General features: G+C 46.1%; 1 long non-coding RNA gene across 2 annotated transcripts; it reads right to left on the bottom strand.

Annotated features, from left to right (window-relative positions):
• Window positions 1-7,737: 7,737 nt before the first annotated feature.
• On the bottom strand, window positions 7,738-10,718 carry LOC129051457 (uncharacterized). 2 transcript variants are annotated; one of them, XR_010137953.1, is made up of 3 exons: window positions 10,520-10,718; window positions 9,863-10,149; window positions 7,738-8,459 (listed from the first exon to the last, which is right to left on the bottom strand). It is a non-coding gene; the product is annotated as an uncharacterized LOC129051457 (long non-coding RNA). The 2 variants fall into 2 exon arrangements; XR_010137952.1 differs by having other exon boundaries at window positions 10,514-10,710.
• Window positions 10,719-12,387: the final 1,669 nt, after the last annotated feature.

Raw genomic sequence — 12,387 nt, 5'->3', positions numbered from 1 at the left:
TATATGTACACACACACATATATATATATATATATATATATATATATATCACATTTTCTTTATCCATTCATCCAATGCTGGCCTCCTACGTTGCTTCTATATCTTAGCTATTATGAATAATCCTGCAGTGAATATGGTAGTGCAGTTATCTCTTCAGTTTGCTGATTTCAATTCCTTTAGCTATACACCCACAGGAGGGATTGCTGGAACATACAGTAATTCTATTTTTAGTTTCTGATGAATCTCCATATTATTTTCCATAATGGCTGTATTAATTTACATTGGGAAATGTAATTACTTTTGATGCTGTTGGGAATGGACTGGTTTATTCAATAAACCGTGTTAGGTACATTAACTAATAGTGTGTAGGTGTTAAGTTATATTTACTGAATTCTTTACATTAAGGTATAGTTAAAACAGACTGAATAATTAAATGTAAAAATGATCTGGAGAAAACCTTTTGTTTTGTTTTGTTTTCTTTTCTTTTTTTGAGATGGAGTCTCACTCTGTCATCCAGGCTGGAGTGTAGTGGGGAGATCTCAACTGACTGCAACCTCACTCTCCCAGGTTCAAGTGATGCTCCTGCCTCAGCCGCCTGAGTAGCTGGGATTACAGATGTGTGCCACCATACTCGAATAATCATATATGTTTTAAAATAGGAATAGATTTTCTAAGCTAAACTGAAGGGAAGTGCTAAGGAAAGACTGAGAATTGACTTGATAATTATGTGTCTGAATGAATCAGCCAATTAATAAAATGAAAACAGGCCGGGGACAGTGGTACATGCCAGTCATCCCAGCACTTTGGGAGGCCAAGGTGGGCAGATCACTTGAGTCCAAGAGTTTGAGACCAGCCTGAGCAACATATCAAAACCCCATCTCTGCAAAAAATACAAAAATTAGCCAGGTGTGGTGACTCATGCCTGTAGTCCCTGCAACTTGGGAGGCTGAGGTAGGAGGATCACCTGAGCCTGGAGATGTAGAGACTGCAGTGAGCTGTGATTTTGCTACTGCACATCCAGCTTGGGCAACAGAGTGAGACCCTGTCCCAAAGAACCTCAACTAAAATGAAATGAAAACAAACACAAGATAAAAATTGGTGGACTTATTTTAACACATAGCATGATGAACACACATAGATAACAATACTAACCCAATGGATTTTTGTCAATCAAACTCATGGCCACTAGTCTAAAGGAAATAGGAATCATGACTATGAGTTCACAACCATTTGCAACATTAGAAATACAAATTATCATCAGATATATCAGACTCACAATTATTTGACCTTTAAAGAATTCATCCTGCTCTCCATAATGAATAAGAAAATATTGATAAGTCTTTTTTCCCTTAACTTAGCCCTTTGTGCTCCTGAATCTCTGAATTTGTGTTTACATCTTAACACTCTTTTTTTGTAATTATTTTCTGCAGCTTTTTTCTCTTCACTTGAGACATCTCCTATATTCTCTTTACACTTTTCCACAAATGACTCAATTTTTTTCATAAGCTTCATTGATGAGTTCCATGTATATGATGATAGTGTAATGATAAATTATCCATGTGATTTCCCTCCAGTCTTGTTCATTATTCAAGTGACTCTCCTTGGTTTAGCAACAGGCTAGGAGGTATCTATGACATTTTGTTCAGGTTAAGCAGAAAGAAGAAAACAAAATCTACATTCTCTTTTTCGTATTTTAAACACAAGCCAACAAATAATTTGGAAAGACCCATGATTAGACAGGGAGGATTTTATGCTCCTTCAAGAGTAATTGAGATTGCTTAATTGTATGGAGGAATGAGCATATCTCAAGGGGAATCGAGAAGATATAATATTTGGATGACAGAATCATTAAGAAGTGGCTTTGTACCCTGGCTACAACACTGCACATGGGAAATATTCAGGTGCAGTGGTGCATGCCTGTAATCCCAGCACTTTAGGAGGCTGAGGCAGGTGGATCACCTGAGGTCAGGAGTTCAAGACCAGCCTGACAAACATGGTGAAACCACATCTCTACTAAATACAAAAAAATTAGCTGGGTGTGGTGGCACATGCCTCTAATCCCAGCTACTTGGGAGGCTGAGGCAGGAGAATCACTTGAACTTGGGAGGCGGAGGTTGCAGTGAGCTGAGATCACGCCATTGCACTCCAGCCTGGGCAACAAGAGCAAAACTCTGTCTCAAAAAAAAAAAAAAAAATCACAGCCCCACCAACTTTTTCACATAGGATGATTAAGAATTCCAGAGCCCACGCTACCTCTAGGGGCTCCTACCCCTGTCACACCACACATATATCTTGACAGGGCCTGTTACAGAGAAGAAAAGGCCCAGTAAATTAATATCACAGTCATCCCACATACCCACCAAAAGACTCAAATTAAAATTTTGACAAAATTAAATGTCAAGAAGAATGCGAAGATTTGGGAATTATCAGACATTGTAAGACTGTCAGTTGGTGTGCTAACATTGGGATGAAACCAATAATACCTAGTAAAACTGATGATATGTTTATCCTGTAACCTATGGTTTCACCTCTTGTTTTATACTATACATAAATACACACTAATGGTAACCAAATAGAAATACAAACATGTTCACAACAGCATCATTTGTAACTGACAAAAATGAACACAACCCACATGTCCACCAACAATGAAGGAAAACACACTGGTGTACTGTATTTTCATTTATTTTTATTTTTTCATATTTATTTTATGTATATAAATATAAATGCATATTTTTTTTGAGACAGCATCTTGCTTAGTCACCCAGGTTGGAGTGCAGTGGTGCGATCTCGGCTCACTGCAACCTCCGCCTCCCGGGTTCAAGCAATTCTTCTGTCTCAGCCTCCCGAGTAGCTGGGATTACAGGCATGTGCCACCACTCCCAGTAAATTTTTGTATTTCTAGTAGAGATGGGGTTTCACCTTGTTGGTAAGGCTGGTCTCAAACTCCTGTCCTGAGGTGATCCACCTGTCTCGGACTCTCAAAGTGCTGGGATTACAGGTGGGAGCCACTGCACTTGGGCTTTTTTTTTTTTTTTTTGAGACTGTGACTTTATTGCCCAGGTTGGAGTACAGGGCACGATCTTGGCTCACTGCAACCTCCACCACCTCCCAGGTTCAACTGATTCTCCTGCCTCAGCTCTCAAATAATTGGGATTACAGGTGCACACCACCACACCTGGCTAATTTTTTTTTTTTTTTAACGAAATCTAGTTCTGTCACACAGGCTGGAGTGCAGTGGCTCAAACTCGGCTCACTGCAACCTCTGCCTCCCAGATTCAAAAGATTCTCCAGCCTCAGCCTCCCGAGTAGCTGAGACTATAGGCATGTGCCACCACACCCAGCTAATTTTTTGTATTTTTAGTAGAAATGTGGTTTCACCATGTTCACCAGGATTGTCTCCATCTTCTGACCGTGTGATCCACCTGCCTTGGCCTCCCAAAGTGCTGAGATTACAGTCATTAGCCACTATGTGGCCTAATTTTTGTAGTTTTGGTAGAGACAGAGTTTCACCATGTTGGCTAGGGTGGTCGGGAACTCCTTACCTCAAGTGATCTGCCTGCCTCGGCCTCCCAAAGTGCTGGGATTATAGGCATGGGCCATCATGCCTGGCTGGTGTACTGTTTTAATAGAATGCAGAAACAATGCTAACTGTGAATCTTAAATACTTAATATTGAGTAAAAGGGGCCAGATGCACCAGGATACAGACTTTTACTCCAACTATGTAAGAGAAAAACCAGGCAAAATCAGACTTTACTTTAGGCATATAAAAATGCATAATAAGGCCCGGCATTTAGGTCAGGAGTTTGAAACCAGCCTGACCAACATGCAAAACTCCAACTCTACTAGAAATACAAAAATTAGCCAGGCATGGTGGCACATGGCCCGTGCCTGTAATCCCAGCTACTTGGGAGGTTGAGGCATGAGAATCACTTGAATCCAGGAGGCGGAGGTTGCAGTGAGTCAAGATCATGCCAATACTCTCCAGCCTGGGTGACAGAGTGAGGCTCCATCTCCAAAAAAAAAAAAAAAAAAGAAAGAAAATACATGATAAAATTATAAAGAGAACCAAGGAGAGGACGGCAGATATCCACAGGTGGATATCTGTTGTATCTGTTACTAATAAGGGGAAGGAAGACTTTAGGATCAGTTAGGGGCATACAGAGGATTTCTCGGTGGTGATAGTGCTCTATTTCTTCATCTGGATAGGTATCACATAGATGTTTCTTTAATAACTGATGTATCCATATCTTTGTTTGTATATGTTAAAATAAGAATGAAATAGAGGAAAGGAAGGTGAATGGAAAGAGATTTCCCCATTCATCAAAATTTTAAAGTCATGTTTTTCTTCATGTTCTTCTCCAAGCTCAGTCTGAAATGGTGAAAGCAGCCAAGCACGGTGGCTCACGCCAGCAATCTCAGCATTTTGGGAGGCCGAGGTGGATGAATCACCTGAGGTCAGGAGTTGAGACCAGCCTGGCCAACATGGTAAAACCCTGTCTCTACTAAAAATACAAAAATTAGCTGGGCGTGGTGGCAGGCACCTATAATCCCAGCTACTCGGGAGGCTACAGTGAGCTGAGATCACGCCACTTGACACAAAAGAGTGAAACTCTGTCTCAAAACAAAACAACAACAACAATGACAAAGGGAAACAGGAAAACATCCTAAATAATAGAGGACTTATTAAACTAGGGTGCAGCCACTCATACTGTGTATTGATTTGTAGATTAAGGAAACTATGACCCTCCCTAGGTACTGATTTAGAGTGACATTTCTGTGAAAACAAATACTTATACATGCATAGAACACATATATGTATTTAAAATTGTATATGGGTATGACATATACATACATATTTGTGTGTATGGCAACTGCAACTTTGTACATGAAAATAACTTCTGTGTTCAGCCCTAAAAAAGAACTACATCTTTCCATTTGCCACAACATGGATGAACCTGGAGGGCATTATACCAAGTGAAGTTGGCCAAACACAGAAAGAAAAATATTGCATGACCTTGCTTATATGTGGAATGTTAAAACGGTTTTCACATACAAAGGAATAGAAGGCTGGAAGCGGTGGCTCACACCTGTAATTTCAGCACTTTGGGAGGCCAAGGCGGGAAGATCACAAGGTCAGTAGTTCAAGTCCAGCCTGGCTAACACAGTGAAACTCTGACTCTACTACAAATGCAAAAAATTAGCCAGGCGTGATGGCACGTGCCTGTAATTCCAGCTACTCAGGAGGCTGAGGCAGGAGCATCTGTTGAACCAACGAGGCAGAGGTTGCAGTGAGCCGAGATCATGCCACTGCACTCCAGCCTGGGCAACAGAGCAAGACTCTGCCTCAAAAAAAAAAAAAAAAACACAGAGCGGTTACCAGGTAGAGAGGAAGGGAGGAAATAAGAACATGTGGGTCAGAGCTACAAAGTAGCAGATATGTAGGATGAACAATCCTATACATCTAATATACAACATGAGGACTATAGGTAACAAAATTGTACTGTGTGTGGGATTCATGGTAAATGAGTAGATTTTGCCTTCCCTTGCCACACTAAATAAAATGTGGGTATCTGTGAGATTATAGATATGTTAATTTGCTTCACTATAGTAGCCCTTTTACTATGTATATGTATCCTATAACACCATATTGTGTACCTTAAATATAGACAATAAAATATATTTAAAAAAAGAAAAAGATTGGCCAGGCATGGGGGCTCACACGGGTAATCCCAGAACTTTGGGAGGCCAAGATGGGCAGATCACGAGGTCAGGAGTTTGAGACCACCCTGGCCAACATGGTGAAACCCCGTCTCTACTAAAAATACAAAAAAATTGGCCAGGTGTGGTGGCACACACCTGTAATCTTAGCTACTCAGGAGGCTGGGGCAGGAGAATTGCTTGAACCTAGGAGGCAAAGGTTTCAGTGAGCTGAGATTGTAGCACTGCACTCCAGCCTGGGTGACAGAGTGAGACTCCATCTCAGAAACAAAACAAAACAAAACAAAACAAACATAACAAAACAAAAAAACAAAAAGAAAGCATTCTGGCCAGGAGTGGTGGCTCACCCCTGTAATCCCAGCACTTTGGGAGGCTGAGGCAAGTGGATCACGAGTTCAGGAGATCGAGACCATCCTGGCTAATATGGTTAAACCCCGTTTCTACTAAAAATACAAAAAAAAAATTAGCCAGGTGTGGTGGCGGGCGCCTATAGTCCCAGCTACTCAGGAGGCTGAGGCAGGAGAAAGGCGTGAACCTGGGAGGCAGAGCTTGCAGTGAGCCGAGATGGCACCACTGCACTCCAGCCTGGGTGACAGAGCAAGACTCCATTTAAAAAAAAAAAAAGAAAAACCGAATATCCCGCGATGCAAACTAGCAATAATCTATTAGTGAAAATGCGTTGTGATGTGTGGATTCATCTCACAGAGTTAAACCTTTGTTTTCATTCAGTAGGTTGGGAACACTCTTTTGGTAGAATATACAAAAAAGACATTTTGGTGAACAGTGAGACCTAATGTAAAAAACTGAGCACTTTGGGATAACAACTAAAAACTATATATCTGTAAAAATGGTTTGTGATGTGTGGATTCATCTCACAGACTTAAACTGTTGTTTTGATTCAGCAGGTTGGGAACACTCTTTTGTAGGATCTATGAAGGGCCATTTTGGAGCCGACTGTGGACTATAGTGAAAAACCTAATATCCCAGGATAAGAAGTAGAAACAATCTATCTGTTAAAATAATTTGCGATGTATGGATTCATCTCACAGAGTTAAACCTTTTTTTAAATTAAGTTAAACCTTTTTTGTTGTTGTTGCTCCCCCGCAATTTGGAGTCCTTCAACTTGGGCACTGGGCCATGTTGTGGAGAGCTTGTGCAATGAAGGGAATGCAGGGATGGAGTTGGTAGCAATTTCTGAGTCATCTGTCTGCAACTTTTTTGCAGCTGAAATTGTGGGACCCTATCCACACCTCAACAGATTGTACCCTCACCTGTATCTATCTTAACAGCTGCTCACTCTCTTTGTACCAGAATGAAATCACAAGATGATGGCAGAGTGCCTACCTCACGAAGTGAAGCACCTGCTTGGCTGAAAACAGAATTTGAGGTGGATTCAGGAAGTCCTACAGACAGGACTGCTAGGGTCTGGCACTGAGTTGGCTGCAGGACAATGAGGCACTGGGAGGTGTCTGCTCTTGGGTGTGATATGCTCCTATTCCTTATTGAAGAATGGCTGCTTTGTATGGGAAGGTGATTTGGATCCCTGTTGGTCTTAGACCGCAATTCACCGCAGATTCAGGAACCACGGGAAAACAAAAAACACGCAGCCCCATAGCCCAAGCGGAGCCACACAGACAGGTGCACCAGAAGGTGGCGTGACTCGAAAAAAAAGGGCAGTGGTTCATGAGCCAAATATGCACCAGAAGGTGGAGTGACTCGAAAAGAAAGGGCAGCGGTGCATGAGCCAAATATTTTTTAGCAGATGACACTTATACACACACACACACAGACCCACAAACACACACATACAGCCACACACACACACGCAGACATCCAAAACTCAGAGCACTCATACAGAAACACACAGCTTGGCAGCTTCTGAGGCTGTGTGGTTCTGCTTCGCCAGGAAGTCCATCCGGCAAGAGCGCAGTCCTGAAAAACACAGGCGGACTTTACCTAGAAATCAGTGAGGGAACTGTCAAGGAGACACCCCCACACTGAGCAGGCAGGCCTGACGCAGCCTGCGGATCTTTTTGGACCTTAGGGATTTCGCAGTGTATTTCTGAAGCTCCGCTTGAGGTTTCCTCAGGCTGAATCCCCACTGCCATCTGCTGGGATTGTAGGACTATCACTTGGATCTTTAAAGGAAAACAGGTGAGACTCCAACGCAGACGCACGTCCACAGAGGCCTTCCTCTCCGCCAAGCCACAGATACCTGCAGCCAGGCAACGGTGACATTCACTTGACGCGAGCCTTCGCTCACGGCTTGTGCATGGTGCCCCGAGACTGTAGCGTGCGCATTCGCGAGGCAGCCTCAGGAGCTGAACTGTCAGGGATGTCAGCCTGCCTAGGCAGAGAAAAATAGTATAGGCAGAGCCAGCCTGGTCTCGGGAATAAAGCTGTCTGCGACAACCACAGCGAGACCCTGTAAGTCTCCACCATAGCGCCTCCTGGGGCCATATCCGTGGTCAGGCACCAGTGGAGGAGGAGAAGTTTCTAGAATTTAAGGTGGGCACTGGAAACGGCTCTTCTGTTTCCATTGCCGAAAGAGGCTGTGTGACGGAATTGGGTCCCATGGGGATGGGAATACAATCTGGTAAGATGAGGGGTCTGCGGGTGATGAAATCATCCCTTATACACCGGAGGTGGTTGTCACTGAAAGATGGCCTGGCCCTTGAGCTCACTGCCACACTTCATTCTGGGCCTCACAGATGCTCGTGCTTCTCAGCACAGCAGTCTGGGAATGGAAAGAACCAAGACAAAAAGAAGTCCAATGTGGTACCAGGTCTTTGAAGTAGAACTGGCAACACACAAGAGCAAATGAAATTGAGAGATTGTCTCAGAGGCCATCCGGGGTGGTAACAGTCCCGAAGACGGTGTTCAGGAATGCTGCTGAGGGTCATTGCTGACACCACAGGGAAGCTAAGAAAAATCAGTGCTCGCCTAAAAGAACCAGAGGGCTTGCGGTAAAGTCCAAGCCACGTTGAAAGATTTCTGCTAGAAGACCCAAGAGCCTCCTGCAAAGTAAAACCAACCCTAGCCCCTACAACTAGACCACTACCCACCACCTGGAGTGCAGCCAGCCTACCCGAAGTCCCTTTTTCTCCTTGAAACCCCTGGCAGCCAAAAGATGTGTGGCAAGAGTCAGGTCCATCCAGCAACAGCCCAATGATAAACCGCCTCCACAATGAGAAAGGATGTGTAGATGAAATTAAACACAGCCTAGATTACCAGGCAAAAGCCAGACACGGCTGCACGCTCTCATCCTATAGGAATCATGCCGCCTTCCGATAGAAGTGAGAGAAAAGGCCGGGCGCGGTGGCTCAGGCCTGTAATTCCAGCACTTTGGGAGGCCGAGGCGGGCGGATCATGAGGTCAGGAGATCGAGACCATCCTGGCTAACACGGTGAAACCCCGTCTCTACTAAAAATACAAAAAATTAGCCTGGCGAGGTGGCGGGTGCCTATAATCCCAGCTACTCGGGAGGCTGAGGCAGGAGAATGGCGTGAACCCCAGGGGGCGGAGCCTGCAGTGAGGCGAGATCGTGCCACTGCACTCCAGCCTGGAAGATAGCGAGACTCCGTCTCAAAAAAAAGAAAAAAAAGAAGTGAGAGAAAAAATAAGTTCCTGGATAGTAGATATAACACGAATTTACGATTACAAAAATATCACAGCTGCCCAGTCATTAAAATGTGACAGTGTTTAGAAGGAAACACTCATGAAATGGATCTCCATGAGTGTCGTTTTCTGGCGACTGGGAAACTTTTACTGTGGAAGACTTTGAGGCAGACCCAGCAAACCCTAGACCCATGAGGAACATGGAAGTGAGGAATAGAGGAGGCCAGGGTGGAGGCCACATCCCACCCAGCATCAATCCATCCCACTCCTATGTGGCTGCGTGAAGGAAAGCCAAAATTGGGAGCTGGCCCAAATGGCCCCAGTTTGTGCTCCAGCTGTTCCCCTCATGTTGGAGTCCTCCCACCTGGGCACAGGGCCATGGTGTAAACATCTTGTGCAATGAAGAGAGCAAGGATGGAATTGGAAGCACCTTCTGCCATCTCTCCGCACCTTTTTGCAGGGAAAGGTGTGGACCCCACCCACATTTCACCAGATTATATACTCACTCCAATCTGAACTTACGGCTGCTCACCCCTCTGTCCCGGGATGAAATCCGAAGACTATGGAGGATTGCCCACCTCATGACGTGAAGCACCTGTTTGGCTCAAAACCGAATTCGAGTTGGATTCAAGCGGCCCTGAGACAGGATTGCGAGGGTCTGGTTGCGAGGTTTCGACGATCGGTTGGTCCCAGGACAAAGAAGTCATGGGAGGTGTCTACCCTTGGATGTGGTGTGCTCCTCTTCTTTCTTCAAGAGTGGCTCTTTTGCAGGGGAATGTGATTTAGACCCTGGCGTGTTTCGGCCAGCCCTGCAATTCACCGCGGATTCAGGAAACACAGAAAAACAAAGGACATGAAGCGAGGCAGCCCAAGCAGAGTCACACAGACAGGTGCACCAGAAGGTGGGGCGAGATGAAAACGAAAGTGCTGCAGTGTGTGAGCCACATTGCTTTCAGCAGACACCACTTAGACACACACAGACACACACACACAGCCACGTACACATGGAGACATACAACACTCGCCACACTCCCATAGCAACACACAGCCCGGCTGCTTCTGAGACTGCGCGGTACTGCTCTGCCACGAAACCCTACCGGGAAGAGCAGCCCCAGAAAACACAGGCGGGCTGTACCAAGAAATGACAGGGGGGCAACTTTCAAAGAGACTCACACTCACAAGATCTAGGCAGGCCTAACGCATCCTGCGGGTAGATCCTCAGGGATTTCGCGCTGTATTTCTGAAGCTCCGCTTGAGATTTCTTCAGGCTGATTGGCCACTGCCATCTCCTAGGATGTGGGACTATCACGTGGATCCTTCAAAGAAGACAGGCGAGAGTCCAACGCGGACGCACCCCACAGAGGTCTCTTTCTCCGCCAAGCCACAGATACTTGTCGCCAGGCAACAGTGGCAGTCACTGTGACGCAGCCTTCCCTCACTGCTTTCGCATGGTGCTCAGATTCTGGCGCATGCGCATTCGTGAGGCAGCCTCGGGAGCTGAACTGTCAGGGCTGTCAGCCTGCCTAAGCAGAGGAACATGGTTCAGGCAGATCCAGCCTGGTCTAGGGAGGTGTCTGTCCTTAGGTGTGGTGTACTCCTCTTCTTTCTGCAAAAGTGGCTTCTTTGCAGGGGAATGTGATTTGGACCCAGGCGTGTCCGGCCAGCCCCCCAATTCACTGCGCATTCAGGAAACAGAAAAACAAAGGACAAGAAGTGAGGCAGTCCAAGCAGAACCACTCAGACACGCGCACCAGAAGGTGGGGCGAGTCCAAAACGAAAGCGCTGCAGTGTGTGAGGCACACTGCTTTCAGTGGACACCACTTACACACACACACACAGAGAAACATACATCACTCGCAACACTCCCATAGCAACATACAGCCCGGTAGCTTCTGAGACTGTGCGGTACTGCTCTACCACGAAGACGCATTGGGGAGAGAGCAGCACCAGGAAACACAGGCGGGCTGTTCCTAGAAATCACAGGGGGCAACTTTCAAGGATACTCAAACCAACACCGTCTAGGCAGGCCTGACGCATCCTGCAGGCCCTTTTGGATTCTTAGGGACATCGCGCTGTATTTCTGAAGCTGCGCTTGAGATTTCTTCAGGCTAACTCTCCACTGCCATCTCTTAGGATTGTGGGAATGTCACGTGGATCCTTCAAAGAAGACAGGCTAGAGTCTAATGCGGACGCAGGTCCACAGCGGTCTCCTTTTCCGCTAAGCCACAGATATTTGTCGGCAGGCAACGGTTGCATTCACCGTGACGCAAGCCTTCGCTCACCGGTTGCACATGGTGCCCTGAGACTGGCGCATGTGCATATGCAAGGCCTGAGACTGGCGCATGCGCATATGCGAGGCAACCTCGGCCCCTGAACTGTCAGGGCTGTCAGCCTGCCTAAGCAGAGGAAAACGGGACAGGCAGAGCCAGCCTGGTTCGCGAAAAAGCTGCCTGCGCCAACCACTTCGGGGCCCTCGGCAGTCTCCCTGGTTGCTTCCCGCTGGAGGACGAGGAGTGTCAAGCATGTGCGGTGGGCGCTGGAAACTGCTCTTCTGATTCCATTTCCGAAAGAGGCTGTGTGCAGGAATTGGGTCCCATGGCGATGGGAATACAGTCTGTTGAGTTGATGAGGGGTCTGTTGGTAATGGAATCATTCCTGATACCCCTGAGGCGGATGTCAGTGAAAGATGGCCGGCCTTTGAGCTCACTTCCTCCCTTCATCCTGGGCCTCCCAGACGCTCCTGCTTGTCTGCACAGCTGTTTGGCACTGGAAGGAACCACGACAGAAAGAAGTCCAATCTAGTACACGATCTTGGAACTGGAACTGGCAACCCACAAGGGCAAGTGAAGTTGAGAGAGTGTCTCAGAGTCCACTTGGGGTGATTGCAAGGCTGAAGAAGGTGTCCAGGAGTGCTGGTGAGGGTCACTGTGGAACTCTGATAGTAGCTAAGAAAAATCAGCGCTGGCCGAAGAGAACCAGAGGGGCTGGGCTGGAGGCCAAACCACGTTCAAAGATTTTTCCAGAAGACCGAAGACCACCCTGCAAAG

The sequence above is a fragment of the Pongo abelii genome, chromosome 19 (genome assembly GCF_028885655.2).
Source record: "Pongo abelii isolate AG06213 chromosome 19, NHGRI_mPonAbe1-v2.0_pri, whole genome shotgun sequence".
NCBI classification, from domain to species: Eukaryota; Metazoa; Chordata; class Mammalia; order Primates; family Hominidae; genus Pongo; species Pongo abelii.
The sequence above is the reverse complement of the archived record's forward strand: the minus strand, read 5'-3'. Positions and strand labels throughout refer to the sequence as shown.